Genomic DNA, 17,096 nt, shown 5'->3' with positions numbered 1-17,096 from the left:
TACTTCGGTATATTTTTCCTAGTTATATAGATATATGTTGTAAATCTTTTAAAAATAAATTTGGATTATATTCTATGCATATGAACAGTTTTATATCCTGTTTTTTCTATTTATATAAAGGGAATTTTGTTGTATCGTATTTTATTTCAAGACATTGCTATAAATGTTTAATATTCCATTATGTCTAACATTTATGTAACATTACCATTTATTTAACATTTCTGCTATTTTTAGACATTTGTTGTTTTTATACATTATCACAAACAATGCTGTCATGAGCATCTTTTCTAAATCTCTTCATTCCTACATGATTTTTTGTCAGGATAAAACCTTAAAAATAAAATTGGTAAATGGATCAGTCCTCTTGAACCCTTGGGCACATGTTGCCAGACTTCTAGGAGATTCCTGACTTTAAACCTTGCCAACATCTACAAATTGTCACTTAGGCCCGGCTGGTGTGTCTCAGTGGTTGAGTGTCGACCCTGCACCAAGAGGTCGCCAGTTCAATTCCCGGTCAGGGCACATGCCCAGGTTGTGGGCCCGATCCCTACTAGGGGGCATGCAGGAGGCGGCCAATTGATGTTCTCTCTCATTAATGTTTCTGTCTCTCTCTCCTCTCTTCCTCTCTCTCTAAAATCAATAAACAAAAAAAATTTTTTTTTAATTCTCATTTAGAACGTAATTTGCTATTTGAAGAAGTGGAAATAGTATCGACATTGGTTTCCTGGGGCAGCTATAACAAACACCACAAAGTGGGGGCTTCAAACAGCAGGAATTTATTCCCCCAGTTCTTGCGGCCAGAGTTCAAGGCTCTAGGGGAGAGTCCTCCCTGCCTCCTCCAGCTCTTGTCGGTTCTCACAATACTTGTCATTCCTTATAGATCCATCATTCCAATCTCTGCCTCTGTCGTCCTCTGGCCATCTTTTTTCTGTGTGTCTCTTCCTCTTACAAGGACACCAGTCATATTGGATAAGGGTCATCCTACGCCAGTCAGACCTCGTCTTAACTAATTACGTCTGCAACAACCCTATTTCCAAATACTGTCACATCCTAAGGTTCTAGAGTTAGGACTTCAATGTAGCTTTGGGGAGGGGGGGGCACAGTTCAGGGCACAACAGTATGCATTCATTTTACTGTGTGGCTCTTGAATGTCCCTATGAAGACTGACCCTTGTTTCCCTGTTCACTGGCCTTTTGTATTTCCTCTGAGTGTCAGCTCTTCTCTTCAGTCCTGCCCTGTATGAGGGGTCATAGCCAAGGCTCCCTTGGCTGTGGATGACGGCAACTCGAAGAGCTATAAGCTGAAACGGAAAGTGAGTGGTTTATACAACCACAGGGTTCAGAGTACATTAGGCTTCGGGCTGACTTAGACCTAGGTCCTCAAATGTTTTTCTGTTCTCTTTCATCTTTCCACCAACATCGCTCAGCTCGGCTCCCCTTGTTGACTTTGTTCTCATGCACCACGTTCCCCTTTGCAGCAATGATAGTTAGCATCTTCCCAGTGTAACAACCTATGGGAAGAACAGGCCTTTTCCCCAACAGTTCCAGCCAGTCCCTCAGGGGGGCTTTTCATTGGCCCGGTGTGGGTCACATGTGTGACCTAGAGGTGAAGTATAGGTCAGCCCACTCAAATCTCATGGACTAAGGGTAGGAGAGGGTGGTTCCTGAGAGCTGTGACCAGATGAAGGAGCCACAGACTCCTTTGGGGGGAGAAAATCAAAACATGTCTCCTAGTAGGGTAAATGCTCTTCTTATTTATTCCAAGAACTCTTTATATATTAAGGATATCAGTTCTTTACATCTTCCTTACCCATATTTTTCTTATGTTTGTCTTTGTGGGTTTTTCTTTCCTAGATGCCAAACACTGCCTATTGGGCTGTGTCACTACTGTGGCACCCTTGCTACATGGTATCATTACATAATGATGCAACATCAGAGGATTTTGTCAGGCCACATTTTCTGGGTGTGAACAACGCCATCAAGCAGAAGAGGAAAAAATCACATGTCTCATACTTTAGTAAACAAATCGGCATTTAAAAGCTTATCTTTATGACTACAGTCGTCACAGCTGAATGCTAAAGCAAAGGAACTGTTACTGCACCTAATAAAAGCATGGCTGGGCCTATAAAAGTCACTGCGGTTGTGCAATAAAAGAGAATGCCAAGGGCTACTTCTGCATGAGTAGGTCTCAAGTCCTCTTTCAATCTTAAACATGTGACAAGGAGTGTAACTTTGAACTCGTTAACCTGAGCTAAAGGTAAATAGGACGGTGACCTGGTCCTTCCAGTGGCTGGTACTGCCTGTCTAGGCGGGCCCTGGGGCCACGTGGAACCCAAGGTCCAACTCCTGGGACTGTCCTTCCTGGCCCTGGCCCAGGCCCACCCCCTCTCCCTTCCCCTCTCTCCTCTCTTCTCCTTTCCAAGGGGTAGATTCTAAAACTCCAAGGATGTCCCTTTTGATGCTTTGCTTTTCCCTCTTCACTGTCAGGATCTCAAGTCATGTCATCGTGTTTAAATTCAAGGGTAACAGTATCGCAGAGGCTTCCAATAACAGGGCTGTACAACTGTGGGCCCAGGAGGACACGTTGTTTTTGCACAGATGGCGGGAATGAGCAAGTTGGGAGGGGCCTGCAGCAGGGAGAGAAGTGAGGGGTGTGGGATGGTCACAGGGGCACCTGTGGTCCAAGCTATTGCACGGATCATGCCCCCCTCCCCCACCCTGGAGGAGGTGACCTGGAGAGCATGTAGGGTCCCCGCCACCCCTCAGGGTGCAAGCCTGTTCGATCCTATTCCCTTCACAGCCCCTGCCCAGGGAGAGGTGTCACCAGGGCCAGAACAGCACATGGGAGGTGACTTGGAGTGGGGAACAGGGTGTGACCAACTGGGATAGGGTCCCCTTAGATGGAAGCATCCTCCCAAAATAGGCATTGTATTAGTCAGGGTTCTCTAGAGAAACCGAATCAATAGAACCAATTGATAGGTAGGTAGATAGACAGGTAGAGTTGGATGGATGGATGGATGGATGGATGGATAGATAGATGATAGATAGATAGATGATAGATAGATGATAGATAGATGATAGATAGATGATAGATAGATGATAGATAGATGATGGATAAACCAGTCTATTGTGAGGAATTGCCTCACCTGATTTTGGAGGCTAACAAGTCCTGAAATCTGCTGTCTGCAACCTGGAGACTCAGGGGAGCTGGTGGTGAATTCAGTCCAAGTGTAAGGGCCTGGGAACACGGAGCACCCAGGCTCTGAGTCCTGGTCTGAGTCCCAGGGAGAAGATGGGATGTCCCAGCTCAGCAGCCAGACAAAGAGCCACTCCCCCTCCTCCACCTCTAGGGAGGGAGCTGGCCAGAGCACTCTGCACCCCTTCATCCCACAAAGCCCTCCCGCTGCTGACCTGGGAGCTGGGGTGTGACCAGGAGAAAGGGGTCACACAGGGGCTCGCCCCACACACACCCCTTCTGCTGCCCCTCCAGGGCTGCTTTGCAGAGTCTCCAATTTCTTGGGGGGCTCAGCATCGACAGGGAGCATGAAATCTCCCCACCACCCCTTGTAGTTTGTCCTGGGGCCTGACACCCAGGGAGGGGGGGCAGAGCTGTCCAGAGCAGCAGTGTGGGTCTCCGTGCTTGTGATTTGGGGACAGTCCTACCTTCCTGTAATTTTGCCATGTTCAGTACGATCGACTGAATGTTCTTCCTTTATAGATTACAGAAAACTCCGCACACAGGAAAACACTGGCGAGCTCTTCAGGGTCGATAGGGACCCAAACGTGCTCCCAGCACGGACTCACACTCTCACACCCGCACTCACGCTCACACCTGCGCACACATACTCACATGTAAACATGCAACTCCCTCTGCCAACCCTCCTGTGGGCCCCCTGCACAGGCCAGTGCGCCCCCCCAGCACCGGCTCCCCCTGCCCGTCCCAGCCACCTGGCACGGCTGCCTCCGGCGGCGTGACAGAAGCCGTGCCAGCGTACACTTGGCCAACCGGGTAAACACGCTGTCGCAATGTGTGCAGGAGGCCGCCTCTCGGGCCTGCGGGACGTGCTTCCTGCCAGGAAGACGGCGGTCCTGGGCCCACTAGGCGAGGTCAGCGGCCGCAGCTGGCGGGCGGCATGGTCCCCTGGCGCAGGAGGCGGGCGGCAGGGTAGGCCCTTGGCCGTGCAGGGAAGACCAGCGGAGAGCAGCAGGCAGAGGTGCCCCCACCCGTCCGCGAAGGACCAGAGTGTCCCGGAAGGAGACGCTGGGGGGCCTCAACAGGAAGGCCACGCCCAGGTCTGGGGTCCCAAGGGCGCAGGCTGGAGGTGGGAAGGGAAACGGGGCCTGAGGCGGAGTAGAAGCTGGTCAGAGGGGACGGCGGGGCTCATGGGGCTGGGCTCTGAGGGCTCCGGAGACACTCAGCCTGATTGCCTGGCCAGCACAGGTAGCTGCAGCACAGACAGGGGCTCCTGTCGCGAGTGCCGGTTTCTTTAAACTGACCGGTGTCCTGGAGGGTGGCAGGGCCGGTGCTTGTGAGGACACGGATCCAGGGCAGCCACTGAGGCTGAGGGCTCTGCTCCCTTTGTCCAGGCTCCCAGCAGGTGACCGGCCCTCCCCAGCCCACCCGTTCCCAGAGCCCCAGCCGCGTTCCCCCACCGCCCCGCCGGGACCTGACACTGTCCCGGTTCCTGCAGGAGCTGCGACTGGCAGCCTCTTCACGGTCACTGGGCCCACGCTCGCCTCACGTAGGCACAGCCAGTCTCTGACCTTGTCCCAGTTCTAGAGGCACACACCACGCCCTCCTGAATGCCAGCCTCGAACCTGAGTCACGAAAAGTGTGTGCCCCGGGGGCCCTCCCGTCCCTGGCTCCCCGGAGATGGACAGGCTGCCGCTGTCGCAGACAATGTGTTCACACGCTGGCTTGTGGGGTGCAATGAGGTCATTCTCTTGGCCTGTGCCTCCGCCTCAGGGCCAGTCCAAAACCCTAAGAGCAAGGTCTGATCACCAAGGGAGACAGAGGTTGGCACACAGGCACAGTGGGCCCTTTGTCATAGGTCCCCCGGTCGTAACCCTGGCTCGGCCGTCCTGGGATGTCACCTTCCTCTCAGAGCAGGGCCCACCAACCCCCACCTTATGTAGATCAGGTCGGAAATAACCTCTGCTGCAACTAATGGCTGATTTAATCAGAGAAAACTGTGGACACATTAGAACTCGGCTGGTAATGATGTTACTCACCTGCCGCTGAAAAGCTTTCAATAGCTACGGCCTCATGGGGGCTGAGTCAGGGCACCCCTGCAGGAGGGCAGGGAAATCCCACGGGCGTGCCTGGCCGGCCCGGCGTGACTCCCTGTGGTGGCTTCCTGGGAACTCACTCAGGAACCCTGATATGTGCAAATGCAAACTTAAATACCATGCTAGTTACTAAGGACTTACTTTCTTTGCATAGTGGTTCCCAAAGGATTCCTTTAAATTTGACCTGACCAGTGAATGCTTTTTCTTTTCTTTATTTTTGTCTTCTTCTTCTTGTTTAATGAATACTCTTTCAAATGCAGCTTTCCCAGAAGCAAGTCACTGAGGCTGGGGTCTGCACCACGCCTCACGCCTGCAGGCCAGGAAGAGGGCTGACTGTGGACTGTCCTCCCCCTGTGTCCTCACATGGTCGTCCTCTGTGTGTGTGTCCTCATCGCCTCTTGTAAGGATACCAGTCCTGTTGGGTCAGAGCCCACCTTAATGGCTTCATTTTATTTATTTATTAAAAAAAATTTTTTTCCCTGTATTGATTTTAGAGAAAGAGGAAGGGAGAAGGAAAGAGAGATAGAAACATCGATGAGAGAGAACATCGATTGGCCGCCTCCTGCGTGCCCCCCACTGGGGATCGGGTCCACAACCTGGGTATGTGCCCTGACCGGGAATCCAACCGGTTATCTCTTGGCACATGGGTCGACGCTCAACCACTGAACCATACCGGCTGGACTAATGACTTCATTTTAATGTAACCACCTCCTCTTCTGTTGGCTTGATCACGCTGTATCCTGTTTTTGTTGTTGTTGTTGTTGTTTTTAATCCTCATTTGAAGATTTTTTTTGCATTTATCTTCAGATAGAGCAGGAGGGAGGGAGAGAGAAAGAGACAGAGAGAGAGAAACATTGATGTGAGAGAGACACATCAATTGGTTGCCTCCTGCATGACCCCAACTGGGGCCTGGACAAAATCGAAGTACGTGCCCTTGGTGGGGATCGAACCCGGGACTCTGAGCCAAACCGGCCAGGGCACACTGTATCCTGTTTTAAGTGAAGGACGAAGGACCCACTGTCTCCCCAGGGCCGAGGCCCCAGTGAGCACGGGGACAGGACAGCCGAGGTGCAAACGCCGGTGTCTCAGCTCCTCGGCCCTCATCACCCCCAGACCCAGTCACACGTGGACGCCCCTCCCGACAGTCTGGCCATGGGTTTGTCACGAAGCATGCGTGGACAGCAGCACCGGACATCCCCGCGAGCGGTCAGCTGCTGTCGCCGAGGTTCCTGGCGGGAAGAATAGGTGCTGCAGGCCCAAGGGGCAGGTGCTGGAACCCCACGAGGGCATAGAGACTGCCCTCCCCGCACCCCAGGGATGTGCTTGGTCTTCTCTCTGAAAGTGGCTTTGCCAGGGCCGCCCCCAGGCCGCAGCCAGCAGGGGGCCAGGGAGGCGGGGCCAGGCTCCCAGCTCTGAGGTGGGGCCTGGGGGAGCGCCCAGCTTCCTGGAGACCTCCCCCTGCCTTCCTCCCCACACCTAGACCCAATTCTTGTGGGAGGAAAAGCCCCGAGTCCCACCGGAACTCCGGCAAGGGGGGGGGCTGCATTTCTGGAAAGTTCTTCCCAAGTGCAGAGTGACACGCTCTTCTTGCTCACCCAGCAGTCAGGGTCAGCAAGGTCCCTCAGATCCAGTAGGAGGAATCCAGGCAACCCCTTCCTTCTGGGCTGGTTCTACCAGATCTGAACCTTGACCAAGGAGAAACCAGGCCTGGGTTGGGCCCAAATGCCCTCTTCAGCATGGCCGTGCTATCGCTGGCGGCCGAGGCTGCCAGGCCTGGACTCCACCCTCCGCCACTCCCAGCTCCTGCTCTGTTTCTGTATCTCAGGCTTTGCCATCTGGGACCCCTCCCAGGGCTGCCTGATTCCTGGACATGGTACAAGACTCAGCCCAGGAGCTGCCTCCCCGATGCAAACCTACCCTCTGGAGCCAACGTGCCCAACACCCAGGCCACGACCCAGGGCCAGGTGCCAGACAAGCAGGGATGTCCTTCTGCCCCAGTCTGCCAAAATGATGCAAACCTGCTGCCCCTGCCCTGCTTGTTCCTTTCCTAGAAACCATGGCGGAGGCTCTTGGCCGTGCCTCCCCGCCCCTCCTGCCCGGCAGGTGGTTCCCCAGGAGGCCGGTGTGGCCCCTCCTCCTGAGAACCGGGAGGAAGAGGCCCTTCCTGTGGCAGTCGCCTGGGCTGTCGGCCTCACACCATACTGGACAAGAACACAACCCACATGTGAAAACATCACACACACAGAAAGCAGATCCCTTCACCCCTTGCCAAGGGGCAGCCTTCCCCTCATTGATGTGCTTGGAAATAGAGACACTCTCGTCCCCTCGGCCCCTGGGGGACACCAAGGTGTGAGCTACACAGCCCACTGTAGACGGGGCCAGTTTTGGCCTCTACGGGACTTTGTGGGACCTGGTGCCCTTGCTGGGCCCCCTTGTCCATGTCCCAAACTCCTCGTGGGAGAGGGGCAGCCGCTGTGCAGCAACTGTCCCCAGAGAGCATCAGCCGTGGGACTGTCCTGAGTGCCCTGGACACCTGCAGAGAGAAGGGGTGTCCAGGACCCGCCCCTGGACCGGGGGCACCGGCAGCATCCTCTGTGCTGGTCCCACCCCTTCGCCCTCGGTCAGAACCTCAACCCAGGATGGGCCCACTTCGCCCTCCTCCCAGTGTGACATCAGGCCTCTGCTTATTTCCAGCACATTCTGGTGGAGCGGCTGCCGGAGCCACACAGCCAACGCTTCCGTCCTCCAGGATCCTGTAATCCCCCACCTTCCCCTTCACTGCATGCCGCCCCTGGACCGAGTGTCCTCACCTGTCATCCTTTCCTGTCACCTCCACCCCCACGGGCGGTGACTCAGCCCTGCTAATCCCCCTCTCTCCCTCTGCCGTGCTGACACCCAGCCCTGCGTCTCCACCTGCCGTGGTCCTCGCCTCCTGGCCTCCTGGTCCTCGACGCGCTTGCGGGGGCAACTCCGCTGCCTCCAGACCCCCGGGGTCTGAAGACGCTTCAACCCTCACCGCTCGTCCTGCCCTGGCATGCTGGCTCCCCATCCTACTGCTGACATATGGCTCCCCAACTGACACTCTGGGGCTGTCCCCAGCTTGCGCCAGAGCAGGGAAGACAGCGGGGACATGTGGAGGCGACAGGAGGCCCAAGCAAGGCTGCGCTTGGGGGAGACATCCTGACCCCACAGTGCAGGCCTCTCAGGGACAGGGCAAGAATGGGTGTCTCCCTTCCACAGGGGTAGTCCTGGGAATACCCCCTTTTTTTGGAATCCTCACCCGAGGACATTTTTGCGTTTATCTTCAGATAGAGCGGGAGGGAGAGAGGGAGGAAGAGAGAGAGAGAAACATCGACGTGAGAGAGACACATCGAGTGGCTGCCACCCACACGACCCCAACCGGGGCCGGGGACAAACTGCCACTGAGGTACATGCCTTAGTGGGACCCGAGCCCGGGCCTCTCTGGTCCACAGGCCGGTGCTCTAACCACTGAACTAACTGGCCAGGGAGGGAATACTCCTTTTGAAGGATCTTCTGAAATTCTCTGGAGCAAAGATGGCCCTGCCCTGGAACAGAAGAATCCCGTGGGAGGGTCCAGTTCTTAGCCGGAGTCACAGGGGCTCACAACGATGCCCACAGTGGACTCCTGACCTCAGCAGAGATGAGGCCCTGCCACTCCAACCAGAGGACATCAGAAGGAGCAGCGTGGGAGCAGGCGGACGCAGCCCCAGCCTTTGCCCGCCTGCTCGCGTCTCCTGGGACGTCCTGGCAGATGTGATCTCGGAAAGGTGACAGCTCCCTTTTCGGTCTGAGTCACCAAGACCAGGACCCTGAGCCTGACAGAGTTGGGAAGCACATGACCCTTCGTGAAAGCCGCATGCCAGCCTCTCAGAGCCTGGACATGCCGCCCAGTCCCCCCGACAAAGGGCTGACGGCACCCTTCTGAGCAGAAATGTTCCTTCACCCGGCACCCCAACTCCTGCAGCCATGGGTGGGTTCTGGGCAGAGAAAGCCTCATCACATGGGCCAGCAGGCTTCCTGTGTGGGTCTTGACTCAGGCTCCCTGGGGTGGCCAGCCCTGGAGCCCATGCAGCCCAAGACCCTGCCCGTCACTGTCAGTTACTGGGAGAGCAGGTCACCCTCCTCATCAAGCCCCAGGCACCCCGTAAGCTGGAGCACATCCTTCCACTCCCACCCCTCACTCCTTCCTCAGCCCTCCCTCCAACCTCCCCAAAGGCAACCTGTCCTGAAGCTGATGCTTATCACACCCTCCTCTTTACCATGTGTATGTGCACCTCTAAACAGTAGTTTCTGTTTTGCTTGATTTTGACCTTTATACAAGTTGAAGCATGTGGCACGAAGTCTCCTGCAATTAGCTCTTTTTCACTCAATATTGTGTTTCTAAGATGATCCACATTGTGGCATGTAACTACAGGTCATTCTTTTTCACTGCTGTATACTATTCTACGTATGACTTTTGCACAATCCACATATGAAGTTGCTGGTGATGAGCAAAGCATCTGAAACATTCTTGTCTGTGTGTCCTGCTACCTGTGAGGTTTCTCCAGACTATAAACCCCTCTCTCTCATCATTCAACCAAAGGGGCATTCAACAGAGGATGCGAGCGTGCTGTGCCTAGCAGGGCATGCCCGCTGACGGCAGGTGGCCATGTCAATGCGTGTTCATGTCTCCAGGTTATTTATGTTTCTTGATCATTGTTGTTGCATTCTTAAGACAATGGGCTCCTCCAGGTAGAACACACCTGTGCTTTGACAGTTTCTCTGAGGCCTGGATAGGCAGGCGGGGGAGGGGTGGGCAGTGTCAGAGGCAGGGCAGTAAGGCCATCGGGGCCAGGCGCTCTGCCTCCCTCCAGCGTGGGGACTCAGGGGAGCTCAGGCAAAGGCCTGATGCACCGGAGGTTCCCAGCCCCAGGGAAGGACGCCCTGTGGTTTATCAACCACGGCAGGCTTATACTTTTACAAAAGAGAAGAAAAAGAAACAACTGGGCAAATGAAATTAAGAAGCAAAGGCCTGCATTTTCACTGCTGTATTCACACGGCGTCACCGTCAGATGGGCATCGCTGTCTGCGATGCCCCGGGTGACTGTTTGTCCGGCTGTGGGCTGTCCGGTGGCCGCCTTCGCAAAGCCTGCTGCTCAGGTGGGTGGGAGAACGAGAAAGGCCGTGGGCCAGGTGATGGGGACAGCCGGGCGTCACGGGGCAGAGAGTGGAGGGAAGTGGGGACAGATGACTCAGAGACAGGAAAGTCACGGGTGCTGGAGGGATTTTGGAGGAGAGACAGGGCCGGTGTGAAGGCCCCCACCCTGTGGACGTGCCCCTCCCCCACAGTGGGCCCAGCTCACCCAGAAGCTCTGCTGGGTGACCACCCGCTGAGAACCTGGCACAGATCCTCAGCCCCGCCACTCAGTTTCCCCACACATGTAATCGGGGAACAAGGCACCTGCCTCCGGGCTGCACTGACAACGAGATGGTGAGCCGTGCGGGGCATTCCACGGGCCCGTAGCCCACAACACCTGCCGTACCGTGTGGCCGCCTGCTCACCCTCTGGCCACCGCGCAAGCGAAGCCTGGACTCCGGCAGCACCAGTGGGGCCGTCTGTGGGTCACCAGCCCAGGTGGGGCCACAGCCTTCAGAGCCTGCGTGCTGATAACAGACCTGGGAGCTGGGCCCACGGCAGCTGCCTTATCTTCCACCCCAGCTGGATGCCTTTCTAATTCAGGGCTTTCCGAGCAGCCTGGCGCTCCTTAAATGGTCAAACGCAGCCTGATTGCGCCCGCCTGGTCACCAGCTCTGGGTTCCATCGCCTGCCACATGCCACAGCCCCCTGGAGCCATCTGCAGGTGGGAAGGGTCCCTCCCGCTCAGCCTCGGGCACAGCTGTTCCCCACGCCCGCCTGGGAAGGACGCCGCTCTCTCCAAGTGCTCAGAGCTGCTGGGGCCGCGCTTGGCTCTGGAACTCACCCCCGCGCCAGGGACCCGGAGGGCGCCCACCCGCGTCGGCAATTTACCGGGTGAGCTTTCCTTCCCACTTCAAAATCACCTCCACTCCCTGGAAAAGAAGAAACATTTCCGAAATCAAGGAAGATTCTAATTGGAGAAGGCAGATGATTAATCTCAAGGGCTCTCAACACAGCAGCTGCAGGTGTTGCCGGTCTGAGGGTGACGGCCGGAGCGTGCCCATCCCCCACCCCGTGTGGCAGCCCTGACTGCAGAAGAGGGAAGGGACCTGATGCCATCAAGCCAGCACTCCCTCTGTGGGAGCTCGGTGCCAGCTTCCAGATGGCTATCCGGGGCCATGCCCCAGGGCTCAGGCTCTGCCATCCCAGCCCGCGGGTTGATCTGGCCCCGCTGGTGTGAAGTCTGGGCTGCTGTGGGGTCTAGCCCAGCTCCTTATGTCCTCTACCCATCAGAGAGGAGCCGAGGGGGCTCCTTGTGGGGCCACTCATGCTCTCCAAGTCACCTGCAGTCACTAGGGGTCTGGGAGACCCACTGGCCCTCAGGACAGGCGACCCCTCCTCCCAGTGACGAGGCACCTTGGGGAGGCTCTGAAGTGGATGGAGAGCGCGCGGGAGGTGTCGGCCCCTCCCTGTGGTGCAGCCTGCCACCGGGCCTGCTTTGGGGCAGGGTGGGCACTTACCTTGCACTGAGGTGTGAGAGCCCCAAACCCCACCCCGCCCCCTTCCATGTCCCTGCCTACAAGGTGGAGCCGTGGGGCTGCCCGGGGCAGCCCACGGTGTTGAGTCTCCGGGGTGGGAGTGGGGGTGGGGGACAGTGCCCTTCTACCAAACAGCTGGCTCCATCCAGGGGCACACAAAATCAGGGCCAAGGCAGGGGCTGCAGGATCCCCAAGAGCCAGGGGCCTCCTGCCAATTCTCCCTCTGAGGGGCACAGAGGCAGACACAACCCACAGGGACAGAGCTGAGCTCAGCCTGCAGAGCAGGGGAGCGAGGCCCCCGTGCTTCCAGCGGTCTGAGTGCCGGGAAGAAGGGCCGGGCCTCCCGGGCTCCATGCAGTTCTGAGCCGCGGCCACTCTGCCACCAGACACAGGCATTAACGGCTTTCCCTGGGACCCTCTCGTCCGCGGGCTCACCCCTCGGGCAGATCCCCCAGGCCGCCCGGTTGGAGTCTCAGAGCCTGGGCATCGCCCCCAGGCTGGCTCACGGGGAAGCTCCCAGGCAGACCTTCCTCGGAGCAGCACGTGGCTCATGTCTCCAGCCCCGGGCATGTTCCCACCAGGAAAGTGGATCTGGACGCAGGGCCCTGGGGACGACTGTCAGGGCTGCGGCGCGGAGAGGCCTCCTCATGAGGACGAGAAAGGGGCCACGCGCTAACTGACCAGCTCAGGGGAGGCCTGCACGGCCGCCTGACAAACTCAGAGACCAAAAGCAACCACACAGGATGGTCTGAAATTAGAGCTTCTTTTTTTTTTTCAGAGAGAGAGAAACATCAATGTAAGAGAGAAACCCTCATTCTTATGTTAGCTGCCCCCTGCACGCCCCTTACTGGGGATCGAGCCTGCAACCCCAGGCATGTGCCCTGACCGGGAATCAGACTGGGACCTCTCAGTCATGGGACGGTGATCCGCTGAGCCACACGGCAGGGGCAGAACTTCTCAAGGGAAAGAGTCACGGCAGCAGTCTTGTGCTAGGCCGGCATCTTCCCTGCAAAGTCAGTCTTTGCCTTAACTGAGCCCGTCAGAAGTCTTTGTGCAGCTCCGATAACAAACCTTTGGAATGTCCCCTGAAGGCACAAGCCCCCACCTGAGCAAGAAACCACACCCCTCCTTGTCATCCTGTTGCCCGAAGACCCGGCCTGGCTGTCAGTGTTCCTTGTTAACTGGCCGGCGCCCACCGGTGTAAAAGAAGCGAGTGTTTACTTGAACCAGTCTCAGGTTTCCTCCTCTGCTTTCTCCCGCGCCCCCTCTCCACCGGGGGGTTCACGGCCCCTCACCGTCCGCCTTTGATTCCGACGTACAAACTCAGCTGCGAACCTGCTCTCTCCGCGTCTTCTGTTTGCTGAGATCTTGCTTCAGTTTGGCTCAAATAAACTCATAAAAATTCTCTCTAGGTTTGGATGTTTCTTATGTCGACACTGATGAAGGGGCTGGGGGCGGGGGGCTCTGGGAGGGCCCTGGGGACCCCTCACAAGGCACCAAAGAGGAGAGGCTTAAACGCCAGAAATGATCCTCTTCCGTCTGGGGGTCAGAGCCCAGCTCTCGGATGGGGACACTGAGTGCAGACAGCTTCTTGCTGTGTCACAGGTCACGTGACCAGCGAGGGGCAGAGTGGAGACGGCTCCTTGTCCCCTCCTGTGGCCCCTGCACTATGGCCCTGGAGTGAAGGACAGACAATAGGGCAATAAACAAGAGAACATACAGCTAAAGTACTGTGAAAACTTGTAGTTAAAATGTCCCACTTGGTAGCCCTTGCCCTGGCCCCTAAGGGGATTAGGGAACTAGGCGGGAGGGAAGGAGACGGGCAGCGGCCGGAGCTGACCACTACGCTGTGCAATAGAACTGCTCACCCTCAGACACATGGCTAACCGCAGATACCCGCTTCTGCGCATGCTCGCTCGCAGACCTCAGCCCAATTCCTCAGCAGGGGCTAAGACAACTGTATAAGCAGCCCTCCCCTGAGCCCGGGCTGCTCTCTCTGCGTAGGGTGGGCCAGTCGCAGCTAATAAAGCTCGTGAACCCCGTGCGGAGTCAGAGTCTGGTCTGTCTCGTTGGTCTACGGCCCTGGGCCCTGCCCCTCTCCAGCTCCACGGCCCAGTCTCACACCCCCGCAACCTGGACTGACCTTCGGAATGCGGGAACTGTTTAAATAGTAAGTGGTCCTTGGCTTTCTTCAAGGCCCCTAATCAAAAGAGAAAAAGAGACATTGCAAAGATCACTAGTGTTGGAAAGCTGAGTGACAGATGTGTGTGGGGGCTGCGTCCTCGTCTCCATCGCCATCCTCCTGGCCTCTGGTGGCCGGCCACAGGGGTCCCGGCCTTCCTGTCAGGGCAGCAGTGTGCACAGTGGTGGGGGGGGGGCCCGCACCCGCCAGCCTGCTCCCCATGAGCCCGCGGTTCTAATGGCAGTGATGGGACTGGACCGGGGCACCCCAGGAGCCCATCACAGTCTTGCCCCTTGGTCCCCAGGAGCCTGTGTTGTACAGGGGGCCTGGGGGTCCCAGGCCAGGACAGGACCAAGCCCCGCCCAGTCCTAACTTCAGCAGGAGCGGCCAGGGACCAGCTGTGCAGACCTGTGGGCCGAGGGGGAGGCCTGATTGTTCTGAGCAGCCTCCAGCCGTCACTCCCCACAGACCTCACGCTTTCTGTGCAGGAATAGTAACTTCCTCTGTGAGGCGCGTTTTGCTTGCACACACCCCTCCCCTAAGGGGTGCTGTGAGGAAGGGCCCTCTGCCCCCCGCTATCTGTGGCTGTGCCAGCACCTTCTCTCGGTGCTGCCCTGAAAGGCCACCTGAAGCCTAGGTGACAGCACCGGAAACGTCCCTCTGTGCGTGGGTGTGAGGCCACAGGGGCCACACCTCTGCCACGGGCATGGGTCCTACCACGTCAGGGGCAGGGAGAGGGTAGGAACACAGGGCCCCACCGCCATGAGTCATCGCCCCTCCAGCCGCCTCACCTGGTCTCCTCGCCGCTCTGCACCTCCTGGAGACGTGCCCCTTTCCACCGAGCCTCCCACCCCCTCTCTGGGCACAGGGCTGCCAATTCCCGGGGCCTCTCAGCCTCTGGGAGGAGGCATCAGAGCATGGCCTTGGGTGGATCCTGTCCCGGGAGTGGGCACAAGGACACTTCCTCAGCCCAGTGTGCACCTGGGGCTCACTCAGGTCACAGGGACCAGCGCCAGAGCACATCACTGTGACCTGGACGTGAGCCAGCCTGCTCACCCTCTCCCTGGCTGTGAACAAGAAGCCTCCGCCCTTGCCCTGGCCCGTTTGGCTCAGCGGTTAGAGCGTCGGCCTGCAGACTGAAGAGTCCCGGGTTCGATTCTGGCCAAGGGCACGTACCTCCGTTGTGGTTAGTGCCCGGCCCCAGCTGGGGTCGTGTGGGTGGCCAACAATCCATGTGTTTCTCTCACATTGATGTTTCTCTCTCTCTCCCTCCCTCCCCCTCTAAAGATAAATGTTAAAAAAAAAAAAAAAAAGAAGCCCCCCCCCCCCCGGCCTTAAATCACTTGTCTAAGGTCACACAACTACACGAGGTCAAAAGTCAGGCGCCAGGGCGCCAGGCATCCAAACGGCAGTGTGACTCCTCCCATGGTTTTACATGTGGAGGCCTCCAAGTGTGGGCACTGGGCACTCGAAGACACGGGGTGCAGGGCGTCCTCACTGCAGAAGACAGCACTCACTGAAGGAAGCCCTGCCTTGGGGGCTCCATTCTGGGGAAACCTTCACCTGGGGAATGTGGGTGCAGAACTGATCTGCACTGACCTGGCTGCCCGATGAGGCCGGAGCCTGAGCGGGTCTTGGGAGCCACCTGCTCCACAGTGTCCCTGCTGAGAGGTGGCAGGCACGGCCCTGGCCCCATGCTGCTCAGTCCCTGGGGCTCAGAAGGCCCCACCGCATGTGAGGACAGTATCCAGTGTTCTCAGGGCCTTTAGTAATCCCACTGGGTCCCAGCATTGTCCCTGTGATCACCTGTGACCTAGAGGCATTCCAGAACCCCCAACCTTTTCGATTTTACACCTGAGAAGTCTGCCTAGCGGTGTGACCTCGGGCAAGTCACCATGCCTCTGAGTGCTCTTTGTAAGACGGGGCGAGGAAAGCCACTCCTTAGGATGGCTGGGGAATCAGCCAACTGGCAAGCAGGTGGCCACTGGACACTGATAGAGAACAGACGACAGACCGACATCGGCACAGCAGGTGTCCTAGCAGAACAGAGTTCAGGACCCTCCAGAGCTCGAGTGTGAGGACACAGGATGACTGAGGGTACAGAGGTGCACCACAGATGGGGAGGTGCACCCCATCTGGAGAAGCTGCAAACTCTGGAGAAGCCGCCGGCTCTCGCCCTTTCCTTACGTGTCCTAGGAGACTGAGGTCTCTCCAGCCCGAACCCCTGAATCCTGAGAGGAAAACCGTTCCATACCCTAGCCCCACTGCCTAGAAAAAGAAAGGGGGGACTTGTTTGTGCAGATTCAAGTGCAAGTACGAGAAGAGAAACAGTGAAGGAGCCTCGACGATGCTGCCTTCTGCAGGGCCCAGAATTCCGTGGCTGTGTCTGCTCAGTTGCCAGGGCTGGGGGAGGGATGAGCAGGTGGGGGAGGGATGAGCAGGTGGGGGAGGGATGAGCAGGTGGGGGGGGGATGAACAGGTGGGGAGGGATGAACAGGTGGGGGAGGGATGAGCAGGTGGGGGAGGGATGAGCAGGTGGGGGAGGGATGAACAGGTGGGGAGGGATGAACAGGTGGGGAGGGATGAGCAGGTGGGGGGGGATAAACAGGTGGGGAGGGATGAGCAGGTGGGGGGGATGAGCAGGTGGGGGGGATGAACCGGTGGGGGAGGGATGAGCAGGTGGGGGAGGGATGAGCAGGTGGGGGAGGGATGAACAGGTGGAGCAGGGCATTTGGGGAGCAGAATGGTTCTGTATGATTACCAATCGGGCACATGCATCATTGTATATACATTTGTCAAAACCCAGAGAATAAACACCCAAACAGTGAATTCCAATGCGAACTATGGACTTTAGTTAATAACAATGTAGCAATGTTGGCTCATCAGTTGTAACAAGTGTAGCAACACCAGTGCAGGAAGTAAACAACGGGGGGAAGGGTGGGGAGAGGCAG

This window comes from Molossus molossus, unplaced genomic scaffold (genome assembly GCF_014108415.1).
Source record: "Molossus molossus isolate mMolMol1 unplaced genomic scaffold, mMolMol1.p scaffold_m16_p_5, whole genome shotgun sequence".
Classification (NCBI taxonomy): Eukaryota; Metazoa; Chordata; class Mammalia; order Chiroptera; family Molossidae; genus Molossus; species Molossus molossus.
The sequence above is the reverse complement of the archived record's forward strand: the minus strand, read 5'-3'. Positions refer to the sequence as shown.